This window comes from Rhinolophus ferrumequinum, chromosome 15 (genome assembly GCF_004115265.2).
Source record: "Rhinolophus ferrumequinum isolate MPI-CBG mRhiFer1 chromosome 15, mRhiFer1_v1.p, whole genome shotgun sequence".
Classification (NCBI taxonomy): Eukaryota; Metazoa; Chordata; class Mammalia; order Chiroptera; family Rhinolophidae; genus Rhinolophus; species Rhinolophus ferrumequinum.
The window spans coordinates 21,787,987-21,807,871 of NC_046298.1; the positions used below are offsets into that span (position 1 = coordinate 21,787,987).

At 41.3% G+C, this 19,885-nt stretch overlaps 1 protein-coding gene and 1 pseudogene across 5 annotated transcripts in view; both read right to left on the minus strand.

Moving 5' to 3' along the window:
* The window catches only part of IL34 (interleukin 34), a 58,474-nt gene that overhangs the window by 18,045 nt on the left and 20,544 nt on the right, over window positions 1-19,885 (minus strand). Inside the window, exon 1 of one of the 5 annotated variants that reach the window (XM_033127175.1) lies at window positions 18,128-18,260. The exons of 2 other annotated variants lie outside the window; for them this stretch is intronic. The gene's annotated coding sequence lies outside the window, so the exon portion shown is untranslated. Of the gene's footprint in view, window positions 1-8,064; window positions 8,138-16,595; window positions 16,715-18,127; window positions 18,261-19,885 lie in introns of those variants that run through there. 2 more of the 5 variants (XM_033127176.1, XM_033127173.1) reach the window with 2 other exon arrangements.
* Window positions 1,013-18,684, minus strand: LOC117035317 (dnaJ homolog subfamily C member 7-like; annotated as a pseudogene).

Here is a 19,885-nt window from a genome sequence, read left to right on the forward strand (position 1 = left end):
ATCTGTTTTCTGTCTCTATGGATTTGCCTATTCTGGACATTTCATATAAATGCAATCATATGATATGTGATCCTTTACAAATGACTTCTTCATTTAGCATCATGTTTTCAGGGTTCATTCATCTTGTAGCACATTACAAACTGAATGTTTGTGCCCCTCCCCCAAATTCTATGTCAAAGCACTAACCCCTAATGTGGTGGTATTTGGAAATGGGACCTGTGGGAGGTAATTAGCGTTAGATGAGGTCATGAGGATGGGGCCCTCATCATGGGATTAGCGCCCTTATAAGAAGAGACGGGGGTGGGGTGGGAGATGAGGGTAAGGGGGATCAAATATATGGTGATGGAAGGAGAACTGACTCTGGGTGGTGAACACACAACGGGATTTATAGATGATGTAATACAGAATTGTACACCTGAAATCTATGTAATTTTACTAACAGTTGTCACCCCAATAAATTTTAAAAAATAATAAAAAAAAGAAGAGACACCAGAGAGCTTGCTCTCTCTTCCTGCTCCCACAGAGAGGTCATGTGAGCACACAGCGAGAAGGCAGCCATCCGCAACCCAAGGGAAGAGTCCACATTAGAAACGGACGTTGCTGGCACCCTCATCTTGGACGTATAGTCTCCAGAGCTGTGAGAAAATAAATGTCTGTTGTTTAAGTCACCCAGTCTATTTTATTATATCTACCCAAGCAGACTAAGACACAGCATCTGTCAGTACTTCAGTCTTTTTTGTAAGGGTCAAAACATTTTGTTCCCTTAACATTTTTTTCTTTTTTAATGAAGTTAAATAGTAAAACACAAATTCAAAAGCCGCCTCCCTATCTACACCCCAACCCCCTCCTCTACACACAGTCTTTGGCACTGGTTCCCTTTCCTTCACCCCACTCACAGACAGAGTATACACTGAGAAAACAACACTGCTCTAAGTACGTGGAGACATGATGACAGGAGGTGAACTGTGTTCACGGTCAAGGTTAAAATTGAGCAAATCTGCATTTCCTGGGTTCTGGATGGTTTCCTTTCATCAGCCAAATTGAAAAAAGAAATTCCCTGGACTAGATGCTTCAAAGCTGAAGCTCCCAGGACCACCAAAGAATGCCTTGAAGATGTTTTTTGCATCAAAATCACCCATATTCATGCCCTCTTTATCCAGGTCCTGTGCACGGTCATAGTGTGTCTTTTTCTTGGGATCAGAGAGGATCCAACTTCCTTCCGAACTTCGCACTGGCTCTGTGCCCATCCAGATGGTACAACAAAGTCTGCTTGCGATGAGCTTTCCTGACCTCGTCCGCAGAGGCTTTCATGTCCACTCCCAGAATCTTGTAGTAATCTTTCCTCTTACTCTTCTTCAATTCTAGCTGTGCATTTTTAAGAGCTGTTTATGTTCTTATCCATCAACTACGCTTTTTCATAGTCCTCTACTGCTTCTTCACACTGTTCTGTGTCCATGGAACACTCAGCTCTTCTCAAGAAGGTTTTTACACACGTATCATCGAGCCTCGCTGCGTTTGTGCAGTCTATTATTGCATCATCTAGTTTCCTAAACTTGGAATTAACTGTACCCGATTACAGTAGTTTAGCATTTGTTTTTATATTATTGGGGTTTATCCCCAGGACTTCCGTGTACAGTTCATAGGCTGGCTTGTGATTTCCTTCTTTAACGGCTTTATTCCCACCTTCTTTCTTTGCTTTAAGTGCTTTGACATTTCTGCAAGCAACGCAGGCCTTCTTGTGGCCAGGAGCCACCCTGAGAGCCTGCACAAAAAAATGAACGGCCTTCTCAATACAATCTTCATAATAAAAGCAAAGACCTCGGACATACAGAACATCCACATTGGTGGAATCCATTTGTAAAATGTCACTGGCCACAGACGGTGCTTCTGAATAATCACCCTGCATTGCTAAATAATCTGCTTTGGGGATTTTGAAGCAATGGCAGGCAGGAGCAAATTCTAGGGCATGGTCCGGGCAGAAAACTATCTTCCAAAAGTCCCACTTCTCAAAATCCATTTCTGCTACTTTCTCAGATTCTTCATTACATTCTTGCATTCTGTTGTACCCGAGCATTTCTGTGATTCAGTTCTGGGGTTCTCTGGAAACTGTGACATTCTGCCATTGGCACTCCCTAGAGATAGGTATCACTCATGATGTCCACTCATGATGTCCCCAAAGGAAACTGTCATCCAACCTCACTGCGTACCTTTAAGAGTCTCCCAGAACCTTCGAGCATCATCAAGGTGGCTGCTCAATTTCCATAATAACTAGCAATTTTTCAGTTGACCATAGAGGTATAGACAGGTATGGATTTATTTCTGGACACTCAATTCTATTCCATTGATCTATATGTCTACCCTTATGCCAATACCACACTGTCCTGATTTCTGTAGCTTTGTAGTTAAGTTTTGAATTCTTAAGACTTTTTTATATATAATAACTCACTTTCCTTTTTTGTCGTTGTTGAAGAAACTGGGTCATTTGTTCTGCAGACTGGCCACATTCTGGATTTGGCTGATTACATCTTTGGAATGTCATTTAACATATTTATCTCTGTATTTCTAATATTCAGATTGGGAAGCTTCATTAGGCTCAGATATAATTTTCCTAGGAGGTATTGCATTACGTCAGGAGGCACAGAATGTCTGCTTGTCCCACTTTAGTGAGATAATGTCATGTTCTTTCTCTTGGATCCATCCATTATAAAGTTCTCCATCAACTTTCACCTTTCATCAGACACAGATGATCACAGCCTTGATTCAGTATTTCATTAGGTGGTGACTTTCTAACTCGATATTTCCTTCTACGTTTATTACTGCAATTCTTCTATAAAGTAGAACTTTCCTTACTCATCTATTTAGTTATCTTAAAGTTTGGTCTGTGTAGAAAAAGCAGGCTAAAAGTTTGATTCTTTCCCTTTACCTTACCAGCTTTCAGAATGAGTTGTTCCCTCTAATTATTTTTTTTAGTATCATTTTGAATTCATTAATTTTTTAATTTTTGTATTTCAATTCATTGAAGTTACTTTTAAGTCAGGTTTATTAAGATATAATCGATATATATTAAGGTTCACCCTCTTGAAGTGTACAGTTTGATGAGTTTTAGCAAATATACACACTAACACCTTATTCAAGATACAGAACATTTCTATCACCCCCAAAAGTTCCCTTGTGTCCCTTTGCAGTCAATCCCCTTTCCCCACTCCACACGTCTGGCAATCACTTATCTAATTTATTTTCCCAGACTTTTTCCCCCCCCAGAATATTATGTAAACGGAATCATACAGTATATTGCCATTTCTGTCCTGTCTTCTCTCAACTTAGCAAATGCTTGGGATCCATCCATGTTGCTGAGTGTTTCAGTAGCCTGTTCCTTTTATTACTGAGTAGTATTCCATTGTACCAGGTTTTGGCAACTATGAATAAAGCTGCCACGTACACTTACACAGATCTTTCTGGGGACATACGTTTTTATTTCTCTTAGGTAAATAAATATGTAACAGGTAAGTCCCTGGGTCATATGATAGCTGGAGATTTAATAATAATAAGAAACAGCCAAGCTGTTTTCCAAAGTAGCTGTTTGTTATTCTTTTTGATATTCAAATTATTTCATCATTTGTCTAGTGAGTGGTCCTTCCAGTAGGTTCCTGTCCTATTGACATGACTCCAGTCGTCTTCAGTAGCTTCCTTGCTTTCTGGCCTAACGGGAGGTTCCAGGTTCCTCTTGTACATTTTCTGCCTCAGACTTGAAATCAGCTACTTTTCCAGAACCCTTTTAGTGAGAAACGGTACTTGGAAATCACAGCCTGAATACTGAAGGTGCTCATTACTACTCAGTTGCTCAGTTGTCAGTGTTTATAGGCCTTTTCAGGTGGACAGATCTAAGAAATTCCTTTTTTTTTTTTTTTAGAAATAGAAATCACTAGTTTGTAGGTAAATCATTAGAATTATAAGGGTTTTTAACTTCTTTAGATTGTTATTTTCATCTCTTTTGTTTTGTGCTGAAAATCTTGTTTCCTAATGACACTTAATCATTTATTTTCTTTATTCTTCTATATATGTAGTAGTTTCAAAATAGTAACACGATATTACAACTTAACCATAAGACAAGTCTATACAGTTAAAGATTTCCTTATGCCTTTTTCTTTCTTAGGTTATATCCCCACTGGGAATGTACAATCAAAAGTCATATATTTCCATTTGTCTCTTATTGATTTTTAATTTTTGTGTATGTGTTTTAACTATGAAAAACACATCATTCCAAAGCAAAAACTTTTAATAAAAGGTATGTTCAGAAAGGTCTAGGTTCTAGTTCCTATCTTTCTCCCTCTTCATTTTTCCCTCCCTGATAAATAAACATTTTTATTAGTGTTTGGTTTATCCTTGCATTGTTTATATTTCAAAATAGAAGCATAATTTTTATATTTCCTCTCTTTTTGCCTATAAAAGGTAGTGTATTACACATATTCTTTTGCACTTTGCTTTTTAAAAAATAAAACATGAATACATAACAGAAAACAAATACATGGTTTAATGAATTATTATGACACTCACACCTTATAACTACCACCTAATCAAGAAACAGAACCTGGCCAACCACCCCAGAAGGCCCCCCACAAGCACCACCCCAATCACAGCTCCCCACAAAAGTAAGCACGATCCTGACAGCACTCATCTTGCTGAGTCTCTTTCTTTTTTATCACTAAGTGAGCACCCCTAGACACTACAGTTTACTTTTTAGCTTTGTCCATTTTTAAAACTTCACATTCCTTTTAAGTCTCTTTTAATCTATGGGATGTCCCCCCTCCATCCCATTCTCTCCCCTACAATTCATCTATTGAAGAACCCAGGATATTTGCCCCACAGCGTGTTCCCAGTCTAGGCTTTGCTGATTGCACACTTATGGTGCAATTTAACATGTTCCCCCGTCCTCTCTATTTCTGCATATCGGCATTGGATCAGACTCAAGTTCAAGCCCTTTGCCCCAATTATAGGTGGTGTAGGGTTCTTTCAACAGGAGGCATGTCATGTCTGGTTTTCACTCTTTCCTGATGTTGGCAGCCACTGATGCTTAATGCCCAGACCCTTAATTCATCAAAGGTTGCCGAGTGGGATAGTCCCACTCACCTTGCTTTCTGATCAAGCCTTTCCCATGATGCAAGCAGAGGCAGTGGGACACCAGTAGCTTTGCCAAGATGTCTGATATGAATGAAATATTGTGCTTTCCTCCCATATCTGACTTCTCTATGAAATGAGAAAGGCGCCAGGCCCATGTAATTTGTATGCAAATGCCTGCTTCTCAGAAATGGGTTGACTGGATTCCAGCCATGTATTATTCCAGCCACGTACTGTCTTATACTTTCTTCTCCTTATAGCAACTGTGAGAATTAACCCTCCCATTCTCTGAGAAAAGCCAGACTCAAAGCCACCTGAACAATTTTATCACGTGAGGCCCACGCCTGGGTCCACAGACCAAATGCTTGCAGCAGGCAGTACACTTCTGACAGACGCCCCATGTATGCGATCAGTGTCACCATGTCTGGAAGGCTTGGCGCCCACATCAGATGCCTGGAGAGTTATCTTGGGTGAAACAAAACATGAAAACCTGCCCAATGCTATCAATGAGAGAAGCATCAAACAGGCAGATCCCTTACTCAGCATTACCTAACAGAGCCAGGTGTGTAGCACAATTATTAGGCCATATCTATATATACGGAGATACATTTTTCTATATTTGCTCAACTTTTTACTTAAATTTACTTGTAAAGAAAACTTTTTAACACTTTCACTAAGCAACAAACAGTTCTCACTTGCCAAAATGGGAAGGTAACATCAAGGAAAGCTAAACAACATAATTAAATTCTAGTGAGAAAGCTTTGCCTACTGAAGGCTCTGACCTGGGGATCTGCTCTCTTTTTAGAAAAAGAAGATTAGCAAGGGTTAAAGAGGTGTTCAGATATATTAGCACCAGACTGTCTTTCTCCTAGAGCAGTTCTCAACCGGGAGGTGGATTTTGTTCTCTGGGTGACATTTGGCAGTGTCTAGACATACTTTTGTCTGTCCCATCTGGGGGTGGAAGTGCTACTGGCATTTAGTGCGTGGAGGCCAGAGATGCTGTAAACATTCTACCACGCACAGGGCAGCCTCCCACAACAAAGTTTTCTGGCCCCAAATGTCAATAGTGCTGAGGCTGAGAAACTATGTTTTAGAGAAGTAAGAAGGGTTGAAAAAGAACCGAAAAGAAATTTCCCTCACTCTGGGATTCAATGTTATTTCATGCAGGATCCAGGTACCATGTAACACCATCCAACGTTAACCCGGGGTACATGACCCATACTTAAGAAAAAACTGTCTAAATAACAAGATGTCATGGAGCCAAGGGTGACACCAGCTACTGGTGCTGAAAGAATGTCGTTATCTGAACGCTGATCTCAGAGAAGTCGATAGACCAAGTGGCAGAACTGGTCATGTTACACTAGATGCCGTGTTGACAGTTAACATTTATTAAGTACCTACCGAGTCGAGGTACTGTGCTGGGAACTAGTACGTGGTGATTCCGGTGAGAGGCACACAGGCCAGTGGGGGAGACAAGGAGACATTATAAATGTGTAGAAAACAGTACCATGAGAAATTGTGTGCAGCTAAAGGGAAGAGGAGAAACCACCAAATGGGGTCCAGGGGGGAAGTAAGAGGGGTCAGAAGGCAGGAAAGTTTTTCCAGGGGCGGCTACGATTCCAGGGTCTAACCCTCCCAAAGGAGCTCCCTCTGATTGGAAGCAGGGCTAATTCAAAAGCAATGCGTGGCTTCTGGCAGAGTACATGGATCTAAAGTCCTTTAATACTAATTTGTACTATGGGTAAAGATCCAAAAGTATACCCAAAAATAATTTTAAAAAAAGAAAGAAAAGCTGTACACCTGATGTATCCATTGCATTACTGTTTACACTTGAAGAAAGAAAACTGGAAACCTAAGTGCCAAACCATAGGAAAGCAGTTAGCATAATCTGAGAACTAATTGCTATTTATCTAGTGCTGCCCATGTGCCAATCAGTTTACAATCAGTGTAGCAAAATGATTACACCTTTTCTCCTTGCAGCGACTGTGAGAATCAACCCTCCCATTCTCTGAGAAAAGCCAGACTCAGAGAAGATAGGAGAAACGAATCTTTCAACCAATACTACGGAAAATATTAACTAGCTTTATACAAAAAAAAAATTAAGCATAATCCTTACCTCACACCATGCATAAAAGTAACTTGAAATGGATCATAACTTAATTGTAAAACCTAAAACTATAAAAATTCTAGGAGAAAATCTTTGTGGCTTTGAGTTGGGCAAAATGTTCTTAGATATGACACCAAAAGCACAAACCATTAAAAAAAATGAGATTGGGGAAGCAGCACCAGGAACAAGTTAGAATAGCGTTATGTTGTTATCAGAGTATTCCTTTTACGGTTATCATTTATTTACGATTAAGTGATGTGGATATCCCATTTATGGTGGCAACATAAAGTTTCCTTTTTAAATACATGTGGCTAGGTTTCTGAAATGTGAATGGCCCTGGGGGGCGGGGGAATATGCTGATAGACTCTGACAGACTCTGAAGTCAGACTGTCTGGTTCAAATTCTGGCTCCACCTCGCCGTGGGCAAGGTGAGGATTCTCTGGCCTTGGGTTCCTCATCTGTAAAATGGTTTCACACGAAATTCTGAACTCAAAGAGTTACGCCAGGATTTCCCAAGTTTCTATATACAGAAAGTTTAGAACCTGATCTGGCATATATGGTGCATAGTAGAAGCTCAGTACAGTAAGTCCTCATTTAACATCAGTTGGCTCTTGGAAACTGCAACGTTAGGTGAAATGATGTATAACGAAGCCAATTTTACTACAGGCCGATTGATACCCTATTAACAGGAGTTATGTTCCTATGACATATTTCTGGTCACAGAAAATCATTAAACTTCTAAATAAAGACCCAAAACACTTCTAATATTAAACATTGAAATAAATATGAGTTCTACCTATATTTAAGAAAGGTTAATAAAAGGACGAGAATTATTTTCTAACCTGCTTATTCCAGTTCAGAGTCCCGGGTGCCAGAGCCTCTCCCAGCAGCTCAGGGTTCAAGGAGGGAATCAACTCTGGACAAGAGGGGTACACTCACACACACACCCACACTCACTTTTAATTTTGAATGATTTCCTTTATTGCTGTTGCTTTTGCACCATCAATAGAGATTTGTGAGGAAAATACTCACTTGATTGTGAAAGAAAGAAACCCAATGTGCAACTAGTCACATGGGACCCTTGAATGCTCTAAACAGCTTCTGCTTCAAGACAGAGACTCATGCTCTTCTGAAGGATCTAACCTCCGACCTCTGACCTCCCACAAGCAAGGAGACTCAAGAGTGGAAAAACACCCTAGTGCCACTCTCGGAAAAAAGGGACAGTGGACAAAGGAACTCGCGCAGACCTTTGTGCCTGAAAGTTTCCTTGGAGGACAGGAGAAAAAAGAAAACAAAGCAAAAAGGAGTGAGGTAGAAGTCAGTAGCTGGAAGGTCTTTAGATTGACAGTTCCATGGACAGAAACGTCTGCAGAGGGTTACCCTCTCTATGCATCAAAGAAAATAACTGTCACCAAGAAAGAAAACCAAGTTCACATATTCCTTGAGAGTGTAAATGGGTAAAATCATTTTGGAAAGCTGACAATTCTCATAAAATTAAACACACCCCTGTCCTGTGACGCTGCAATTCCACTCCTAGTATTTAACCTAGAAAAATCAAAATATATTTCCACATATGGGTGAAGGAGTTCAAAAGTTACGAACTTCCAGTTATAAAATACGTAAGTCCTGGGGATGTCATATATAGTATGGTGACTAATAGTGTTGTCACTAATTTACTAATAGTGTAGTGTATATTTGAAAGTTGCTAAGAGAACAGATCTTAAAAGTCCTTATCACAAGTAAAAAATATGTTTAACTACGTATGGTGATGGATGCTAACTAGACTTATTACGGGGATCATTTTGCAATACATGCACATATCGAATCATTATATTGTATACTTAAAACTAACATGATTTTATGTCAATTATACCGCAATAAAAAAAATTTAAATACATATCTACATCCACAAAAAGAATGAACAGGAATGTGTATTGCTGCTATATTCATATAATGAATAACATGCAGTTTCAAAAACTGAAAACAATCCAAATGTCCATCAACAGAAGAATGGATACAGAGACCGGTTTGATTGCACAATGGAATACCACTCAGCAAAAAAAAAAAGAAAAACAAAAGGAAAGGAACAAATTACTAATCCATGTAATAAAATAAGATGGATAATCTCATAAACCTCATTCTGAGCAATAGGCCAGACACAAAGAACACACACTATATAATTCCATTTATTTGAATGTAAGAACAGGCAAAAAATTAATCTACAGTGATAGAGATTAGGACGGTGGTTGTCGGAGGTGGGTGGTGGTGGTAGGAATTAACTGGAAAGGGGTATGAGGGAACTTTCTAGGGTGATGGAAATGTCCTAGCTCTTGGGTGGGATGGTTTTCACATGGGTATACACCATTGTCAAAAACCATCTGTACTGGGATGAATAGTGTCCCCCCAAAGTTCATGTCCAGCCTGAATCCCAGAACATGACCTTATTCAGAAATAGGGTCTTTGCAGATGTAGTTAGTTAAATTAGCATGAGGTCATACCAGATTAGGGTAGGCCCTAATCCAAAGACTGGTGTCCTTATGAGAAGAGAAAATAGAGACACACAGGGAGAATGCCATGTGACGACGGAGACAGAGTGGAATGATATTTTCACAAGCAGGGAATGCTAGGAACTGCATGCAACCACCAGAAGCCAGGAAGAGGCAATGAAAGATCCTCCCTTAGAGACTTCTCCTTCCATCACCATATATTTGATCCTCCTTACCCTCATCTCCCACCCCCCACCCCCCTTACCCTCTGGTAACCACTACACTATTGTCCGTGTCTATGAGTTTTTATTTTTCATTTGTTTGTCTTGTTCTTTTGTTGTTTTTGATTTATATACCACATATCAGTGAAATCATATGGTTCTCTGCTTTTTCTGTCTGACTTATTTCGAAAAGCAGATTTTTAATTTCATTATTTTGCTTTATCTGAGAAGCCCCTGGCCCTGAGAATTTGCCGGTCACTTGTCTAAGCACACCGTACAGTTATGTCCACGAGGTTTAGGGTCAATGAAGGTCAGGAAAGTTAATGAATGTAGAGACTAACTGGCCCAATGCCCACTGGATGTTCTAATCCCCATTCAGGTCCCCCACCTTTATGGGGTACTTACTATATGCCAAGGAACTTGCCATGGATTAACTTATTGAATCCTCACAGTGAGGCCAGAGGTAGTACCTCTTATTATTACCTTCACTTGTTGATGAGGAAACTGAGGACCAGAGGGCTGAAGGAACGTGTCAGAGGTTACCCAAGAGGTAAACCATAAAGAAGGGATCTGAGCCCAAACAACTGGCTTGGAGCTATTGTCTTAACCACTAGAATGCTCTGCCAAGTGGATGCCTCTTTTGTGGATTGGGCGCTGCATTCCCGGTGACAGAGAACCCAAAGGTTTTTCTCTGTGAAAAGACCCAGACTCTTGGGGGCAGACGGGTGGCTCAGTTGGTTAGAGCTCGAGCTCTGGGCAACTGGGCTGCCTTGCCGGTTGGATTCCCACATGGGCCAACATGCTGCGCCCTCCGCAACTAGAATGAAATCAATGAGCTACCGCTCAGCTCCCAGGTGGCCAGATGGCTCAATTGGTTGAAGCGTGGGCTGAGCCAGTTCGACTCCCTCAAGGGGTGGTGGGCTATGCCCCTTGCAACTAACAACGGCAGCTGGACCTGGAGATGAGCTGTGCCCTCCACAACTAAGATTGAAAGGACAACAACTTGACTTGGAAAAGTCCTGGAAGTACACACTGTTTCCCAGTAAAGTCCTGTTCCCCTTCCCCAATAAAAATCTTAAAAAAAAAAAAAAAAAAAAAAAAAGACCCAGACTCTTTTAACTTCTTTTCCCCCCTTCTTTGAGAAACAGGGCAGTGAGTCCCAAGTTTAGTTTCATAATAGCCCAGAGACTCTAAAAGCTTATTGGGACATCTCCAAAGCATTATATAAACAAAATCAAGTGTAACAGGATAAAGGCTGTTTAGTTTTGTTTTTGGGGTTTTGGTATGCTGTGGTTTGAAAGTTAACCAAAAACTGAAAAAGGCTGAAATCAGAATCATGCAGATTTTTTCTAACTCAGTGAAAAACCCCAGTTTCTATTGTCCATTACACCAGGAAGGAATTTGGACCTGGGTTTCCTAGAAGAACATCAAACCAATGGTTCCTTATTTCAGGAAAGGAAACTTCAGCCCATATATGCAGACTCTGTCCATGTCCACAGTCCTTTTCCAGAGGAGCCCACAGAACTGTTGGCTTAAAGAAGTTTCTCCAGGATGGTGGCACAGCACATTAAAAGTAAAGGGAATTTATTCCAGGAGTGCAAGAATGGTTCAATATTAGGAATCTTCTTAATATAACATAATAATAGATCCTGGGAGATCCATAAACGTTAAATAAGCATTTGACAAATTCAACACCGTTTCCTGAAGAAAACTTCATTAAAAAAGGAATCGATGGATAATTCTTTAACATGATAAAATATACAAATTTCAGATAAAAGCCAGAATTTTGCTTAATTGGAAAACATCAGAAACACTCCCACTGAAGTTAGGAACAATACACACATGCCCACTAACATTGTATGAGAGGTATTAGCCAATGCAATTAGATAAGCTAAAGAAATTAGAGATGTAAGAATTGGATGGGGGGATATACTGTACAGCATGGTGACTATAGTTAACAATATTGTATTGTATATTTGAAAATTGCTAAGAGAATAAATCTTAAAAGTTCTTATCACAAGAAAATAATTTGTAACTATGTGTGGTGATGGATATTAACCAAACTTATTGTGGTGATAATTTCACAATATATACATACGCATATATCAAATCATTACATTGTATACCTAAAACCAATGTAATATCATACGTCAATTATATCTCAATAAAAATAAAAATGAAAATAAAGAATTGGATGGGAGGAGGTAAATTATTTCTATTTATAGATGATATGATTATAAGCCTTGAACATCCAAGAGAATCAACTAAGAAATGACTACAAACAATAGCCAGTTAGAAAAGTCTCCACAAAAAAGATAAAATATCTACGAATAAAATTATCAAAAAATATACAAGTTGTATACTAAAAATACTGTGAACAATACTTAAGGACACAGAAGACTTAAAAAAATGGAAAGACATACTACGTTCTTCCATAGGCAGATTCAAATCATAAATATGTCCCTTCTCTGAAGTTAATGTGTAAATTTAAAGCAATCCCAATACATTTCACAAAAGAGGATATTTAAATGGCCAATAGATATTTTTTAAAGTGCTAAACCTCACTAGTCATTAGAGAAGTGAAAACCAAAACCACAATTAATTACCACTACAGCGAACAGAATGAATAAAATTTAAAAGACCCACAAAACCAAATGTTACAATACTGGGAATAACGGAATTCTCAGATACTACTGGAAGGAGGGCAAATTGTTACACATCTATTTTGGAAAGCAGTTTGGCAGTATTTTCTAAAGTTGAACATATGCATATCCCATGGCCCAGAAATTCCTCTCATAAGTAAACATCCAACAGAAATGCATATATATGGGCACCAAAAGCCATGTGTCATAGCCAAAAACTGAGAACTTGAAAGTCCATCAACAGGAGAACGGATTAAAAAAACCCTCACAAATATAATGTTGAGCAAAAGAAGCCACATGCAAAAGCATCCATGTATATAAAGTTATAAACAAAAACAGCAAAACCAATCCAGAACATAGGAAACAAGGATGATGATTACCTTTTGGAAGAGACTAGGAGAGTAACTGTTTAGGGGCCTGGGGAGTGGGGTGGCGGGGGGGTGGTGGCTCCTGTTCCAAATCTGGGTTCACTTTACTCTGGGTTCACTTTGTGATAACTCATCAAGCTGTCTACATACAATTCATACACTTTTCTGTATGTGTGTTATACTTCAGTTTTTATTAAATCAATTTCAATAAAAGCACAACATATGTGTGTATAATTAGATACCAGATTTTAAAGTTCAAATTGAGAAAAAAAAGAAACAAGAATAGCCTGAAAAATAAGAAAGCAGGGCTTCCATATAATTAAAAAATATTTTTAAATATTGTAAAGCTTAGTAAGCAAAACAGTGGGAACAATACTGAACATGAATAGACAGAGGAACCAATGGAAACGAGTAACAAGTTCTGAAATAGACCCACATATGTATGAGAAAAGACCGGTGATAACCAGCTTATAACAAAGCAGTTTCTCGATTCAGTGGGAGAAAGATAACGATGGGGGGGAGGGGTAAAAAAAAAAAAAAAGGTTGGATCTCTATACCTCACAGTATCAGGATGAATTCCAAATGGATCAAAATTTGAACGTAAAAAATAGAAGAAAAAAAAGGACATGTCCTATTATCTTGAAGTGAGGAAGACCTTTGTACCTTGATTCAACATTCAGAAGCCATAAAAGAAATGACTGATAAATTTGACCGGGCTGCATAACAATAAAAACTCGTGCATACAAAACAAACCATCAACAAAATAAAAGGGAAACACTAAAGTGGATGCAATTTATATCAGAGGCAAAAGGCTAATCTCCCTAATAGATAAACAGCTCCCAGAAATTTAAAAAAAAAAGGCAACAATCCAATTTTTAAAATAAGCAAAGAACATGAGTAAGACAGTCATGGAACAAGAAAGAGAAATGGTCCTTTTAAACATAAAAGTTTAAAACTTCTCATAACAAATTCAAAATAAGACTCAGTTGAGTCACTGTTTTTCAACTATCAGATTGGTAAAAATCCAGTAATGTGGTAATTTTAATGTGTTGGAAAACCTGTGGGAGAATAGTAACTTCTCATCCAAAACTGGTGAAGGTGTAAATTGGTACTAACCTTAGGGAAGTTGGCAATATCTCTCAAAATTACACATGCAGATCTCTAGCAATCCCATTTCTGGGAATTTATCATAGATATATAATATGCACCTGCAAAATGCCAAAGGTGCAAAGAGTGTCTGTGACAGCAGATTGAAAACAACCTGAGTTCATCACACAATAAAATAGCATGATATATTCAGTGAAACAAGCCAGGCACAGAACAGTGTGTATTCAATTTGTATGTATTTATTTGTATGTGCAAAAAGAGATCCTATATTAGAATTATTCACACTAAAATACGGAAGAGTGGCAGCTTAGAACCTCCCAGAAATGGTGCATCCTTAAAAGAAGATGCTTTGTTAACCCAAATAAATCTGTAATTTCATAGATTTTTTTTGTCAGGGTGATAAAGTGAATTGGAAAAATATATACATATACTGCAAATCCAGAGATTTTGGGGGTCATGAGGGGAACCATGTATCAGGAGATACCTCAGCTGTCCCAAAGATCATCTTTAATTAAATTAGACCCAGGAAACTAAAAACAGTTGCCTGGGGATGGGGGTCGTGGGTGGTTATGAACTAGGAGTGAAAGAAAAACTTTCACTCTGGTCCTTTTTTACATGACAGTCAAACCATATGAATGTATTATCTAAAGAAGACATTAAACAGTAAAAGAGAAGAGCTGAAGTTCAAGAGCTCCTAAGCCTTGATCAAGAACCACAACATCTACCCCAGCTCTTGTTTCAAGAGCTTCAAACACGTAACGTTGAATATTTAGAGTTTTATTACCCTGTAACAGCTCACTGCCTTTGCCAAAAACATCTTATGCCAATATTGCTATGCATGATATTGTAAAAAGACTTTGGGCAACTGACTTGAACTCCTTTAAACATCAGTGTTCTCTCTGGCAGAGCAAAGATAAGGGCAAAACAACATCACAGGATTGTTGTGAAGTGCTGGTATCTGAGCGTTTCAGGAAGCCACAAAGCAGCACAGAACAAGCTCTTTATACAATAGCCGCTCGACAGCCAAGCCTGGGCTAGAATTGACATCAGACCTGAACTTCAGTGCTTCTCAAGGTCAGTCAGTGTTGCTTAAGAATCACCTGGAGAGGCTGTTAAAGCACAGGCTCCCAGGCCCTGCCCTTAGCTATGCGATTCAATAGGTCTGGGGCCGTGAACTTACATTTTCTTTTTTTTTTTTAATTTATTGGGGTGACAATTGTTAGTAAAATTACATAGATTTCAGGTGTACAATTCTGTATCACATCATCTATAAATTACATTGTGTGTTCACCACCCAGAGTCAGTTCTCCTTCCATCACCATATATTTGATCCCCCTTACCCTCATCTCCCACCTCCCAACCCCCTTACCCTCTGGTAACCACTAAATTACGTTCCCCAGATTAATTTTCAAAACCCCGTGGCCATCTTGTGGTTACTGATTGTTTTCTAATCCCCTCACCTTCCCCCTTACCCCCCCCCCCGCCGCCCATCTAGCAACCCTCAGTTTTTCCTCTTTGTCTCCAAAACTGTTTCTGATCAGTTCATTTTTAACAAGCTTCTCCTCCCGGATGATGCTGATATGTTGGTTTAAGGACCACATTTGAGTAGTCTGGTGCAGAGCAAGTTTCCTCACACTGTGATGTGCGTACAAATGGCCTGGAAATCTTGTTAAAATACAGAGTCTGACTCAGTGGGGTCTGGGGTGGGGCCTAGGACTCTGCATTTCCAACAAGCTCCCAAGTGTTACAGATGCTACTGGTCTGCAGACCACACTTTGAGTAACAAGATTCTGGAATATTCAGTTCCATTCATTTTACAGATAAAGAAACTATGCTTAGGAAAAAGTACATGACTTGCCCAAGGCCACTTGGGCGGTAAGGGCAGAGACAGGATGAGGCCTCTTCGGGGTGGCTGCCATTCCTCAGAAGTGCCGCCCCCTGCTATCCCCAGACCTATGCTACAAACCTTCCTGAGCCAATAAGTGATGCCAACCTATTAGAAAATGGCATGGAAATTTACTAAATCATACACAGTCCTCTACTCTTCCGAGAAATAAGCCACTTACCAGGAAGCTTAGCTCAATACACCAATCTGTTCTTTTTTAAAAATGCACTTTTGGCAAACTTATTTTTTAGCTGAGTCACCTTCCCTTCCAGTGACTCATACCTTTGACAGGCCCTGCTGTGGGAACCTGAGGAAAACTCGGAGTATTTCTCAACACATGTGTTCTGATTATGGGGAGAGGAGGGTGAGGCAAAGCAGAAATGGAGGTGAGGAAGTTAATCCCTAGGAAAGCTGAGGAGTCCCCTGATATGATCTCAAAAACAGAATTGCACTGTATGCATTTTTCCAACTCACTTTATCATCCTGACAAAATGTCCATCGAATTAAAATTGTAGTTGGATTAACAAGCATCTTCTTTACAGGATGCATTGTCTCTGAGCTGCCAATCTTTTACACTTCACTATGAATTATTCCAGAACAGAGGGAAGGGGGTGGAGTTCGGACTCAGGTCTCTGGAGTCATACAGGCAGAGGGGGGGCCTTACCTAAGATGAAGCTTGATCTGGGAGCCCAGAGGCTGGCAAACCACAGCTGCAATCCTGGATCTTGGCACCTTGGACCTTGGCGTCTGCACCACATTTATCAGCAGGCCCTACCCCTACCCTTAGTGTCTTCAGGTTGTGAGTGGTTTGTGGGCCTGGCTCTGCCACTAATTTGCTGTGTGATTGAGTAAATCACACAATTTTAGAGACTTTCAGAGCTGGAAGGAATAACCCTCTGATCCCAGAACCCCAATTTCTAAATCAGAGAACACATGGCTCCTTAATGGCCTGAGCGTGGCTTCCCCAGAGCAGAGCCGGAGATAGCGGTTCAGTTTTGCATGCTCTCAGGAGACATCTGTGAAGGACGCAGGGGAGCAGGACAGGGAAGGGCAAGTCTCAGAGGCTCTGAAGCATATTTAAATAACACCACAGAGTCTTCCCAAGGAGGCTGGGCTTTCTCAGGTCCCCCTCCGGGTCCCCCACCCCCATTCAGTCCCTCACCCCTCTGGGCGAGGGATGAAGTAGTATAACCTCCTAAGTATCTCTGGCAAGGGTCTGCTGTCTGTGGCAGAAGCTCCCATCCCACAGCGGCCGGGAAATAGCTACAACAGTGGGTAACGGGGATCTAGCATAGTGGGCGCTAACCCTTCCTTCCAGTTCTGAGAGCCCCTCAAATTATTTCTAAAAAAAAAAAAAAACAGAGGCCCCCAAAATACAAAAGACAGAAGGTGAGGAAAGAATACAATTCCATTCATTTGCAGAAGAATCTTGGAATTTACACTTGGAATAAATCCTAACTTCTCCCCCTGACTTCCTGGCAGGCTGCAAGGTGATCCCTCCACAAGCTCCACCCACTGTCCCAGCACTGACCGCCGGGCCACACATCACACAGACTTCTCCTTAAGGACTTTGCTTGTTCCCTCTGCCTAGAATGTTCCACCCTAGATTTTTGCCCAGCTGGCTCCTTCTTGTCAATTCAAACATCACCTGCACTGAGAGGCCTTCTCTGGCTATCCCAGATCACCCTGTTGCACCCCCTGCGGCACTTCTGCATAAGCACTGGCCACTCTGACCTGATCTTTACCGTGTTCATTTGTGTGTTTTCTCCCCACAAGAATGATCTCCAGGAGACAGTCATGTTTTGGCCTCACCAGCGTCCCTGGTGCTGTCTCAGCACATGGGAGACGATACCATCGGGTGAACAGTACCTGAATGAATGAGTTGGCCATTTGGGCCCGATAATGAAGTGCCCACAGAAAAGGAGAACTGAGTCCGCTAAACACTCCACAGTCTGAGAAGTTGAAGGAAAACCAGGCAAAAGGTTAGGATGAGGAAGGGGAGAATCCACCAAGTTTCCTTGGCTACCTTGATTCCTTTCTCCTCTCTCAGCTCCTGCCCTCAATGTGGAACCAGAGTTAGCATCAATCCTGGGGATATCCGTCACCTTTTGGAAGTTTGCACACCTCTCCAAACAACCAGGGGCCTCTGGGCTCCACTTCTAACTCTAGCTCTGAGCCTCCCTTCCCCACTGGTACCTGAGTGGGGCATAGAGACGATGCCCGCTTTGGAGGCAGCGCCACCGGAAGGCAGACCACTGCGAACTTCCTCCAGGGCAGGGTAAATGCCCTCTCCTGCTGCTGCATTTCTGCCCCTGGCCGCCTCTGTGTCTCCTCCAGCTCCAGGACAAGCCTTCACCGCAGCCGCACCAGCTCTGGGCTCCAATGAGATGTGACCCAGCATTTCCCACGTGCCCCGCTGCACTGTGCCAGGCGTTTGCCCGCGCACGTGCTCGCTCATCTGCGTAATGACACCGATTTCTCATCAGTATCTTACATCTCGCGGTCTCCTTAGCTCTACTTTCCAAGTGAGGAGACAAGACAGAGAGACTGAACACAAGGCTGAGCCGAGGCAGATGGGTTGGAACCCGGGCCGTCGGGCGCTTTCATCTCCTCTTAGTGGTTTGTCACCATGCGCTCATGGTGAGTACAGCAGTCCAGGGAGAAAGGATCATTGCTTTCATTTCTCAGAAGCGCACCCCTCGTGGGGCGCACAGATGGGCGGCAGTCCGCGGCCCAGCCACCACCAGCTCCATTTCGCGGGTACGGAAACTGAGACTCCAGGTGATGCAAGGGCTGCGCACTGAGCTCAGGCATCTCCCCGGCAAGACAGCGCGAGAGCAGAGGCCGCGTCACCGGCACGTTGTCACGTTGTTGGTCGGAGGCTCACCTGGGACGGTCACCTGGGGCGTCACCTGGGCAGGCCCAAGCAGCTGTGTCAGGCGGCCGCGCGCGCTCTCCCTGCCCTAGCCCTTTGCCCCGTCCCTCCCTCTACCTGGATGACTGAGCACCCAATGCTCAGTCTTTATATGGGGATAAGACCCAGGACGCTACGGAGGAAGCTGGATCCCCAGGTCCTAAGCTAATCACATGCAGTACCAGGAATGAAGGGCTGGCTTTATTTGGAAAAAAAAAAAAATCATTGTAAATCCCCCGTGTTAGCAAACTGAAAAAGATGCAGAGGACTATGTCCCTGTGACAAAATTCAACATGCACTCCCAACAGAAACTCAGCAAATTATGATAGAAGGGAATTTACTCAGCCTGGAAAAGGGCATCTATGAGACATTTACATCTAACTGGTGAACGGACTGAATGCTTTTCCCCTAAAACTGGCAACAAGTTGAGCTAATAAACGAGATCAGCAAGGTAGCAGGACACAAGGTCAATGTACAAAAATCCACGGTATTTCTCCGTACTCGCACCAAAAGCTGGAAACAACCTAAATGTCGATCAACAGGTGAACAGATTTTTTAAAAATATGGTCGATCAATACAACGGAACACTTCACAATGCAAAGAATGAACTATTAATACACAACAACATGAAGGAAGCCCAGAATACTTACGCGAGTGAGAAAAACCAAACCTCCCCAAAGAAAGAGCACATACTGTGTAATTCCACTGATTTAAAACTCTAGAATATACAAACTAAGCTATACAGGCAGAAAGCAGACCAGTGGATGTCTGGGGAGGAAGGATCGGGGGGAAGGGATTTCAAGGGGCCTCAGGAAATTTTTGGCAGTGATTAATACAGTTGTTATCTGGGTTATGGTATTTATATTCAGAATTTAGCAAATTATATACTTCTGTGCAGTTTATTACATGTCAATTTTACCTCAATAAGCTGTTCTTTAAAAACTGCACATATGAGGTCTGACAATTAAGTTCGCGAACTCATCCAAGAAAAAGTGCTACATACCTCACTGCTGAATATCACTACGGTCACCTTCAAAGTA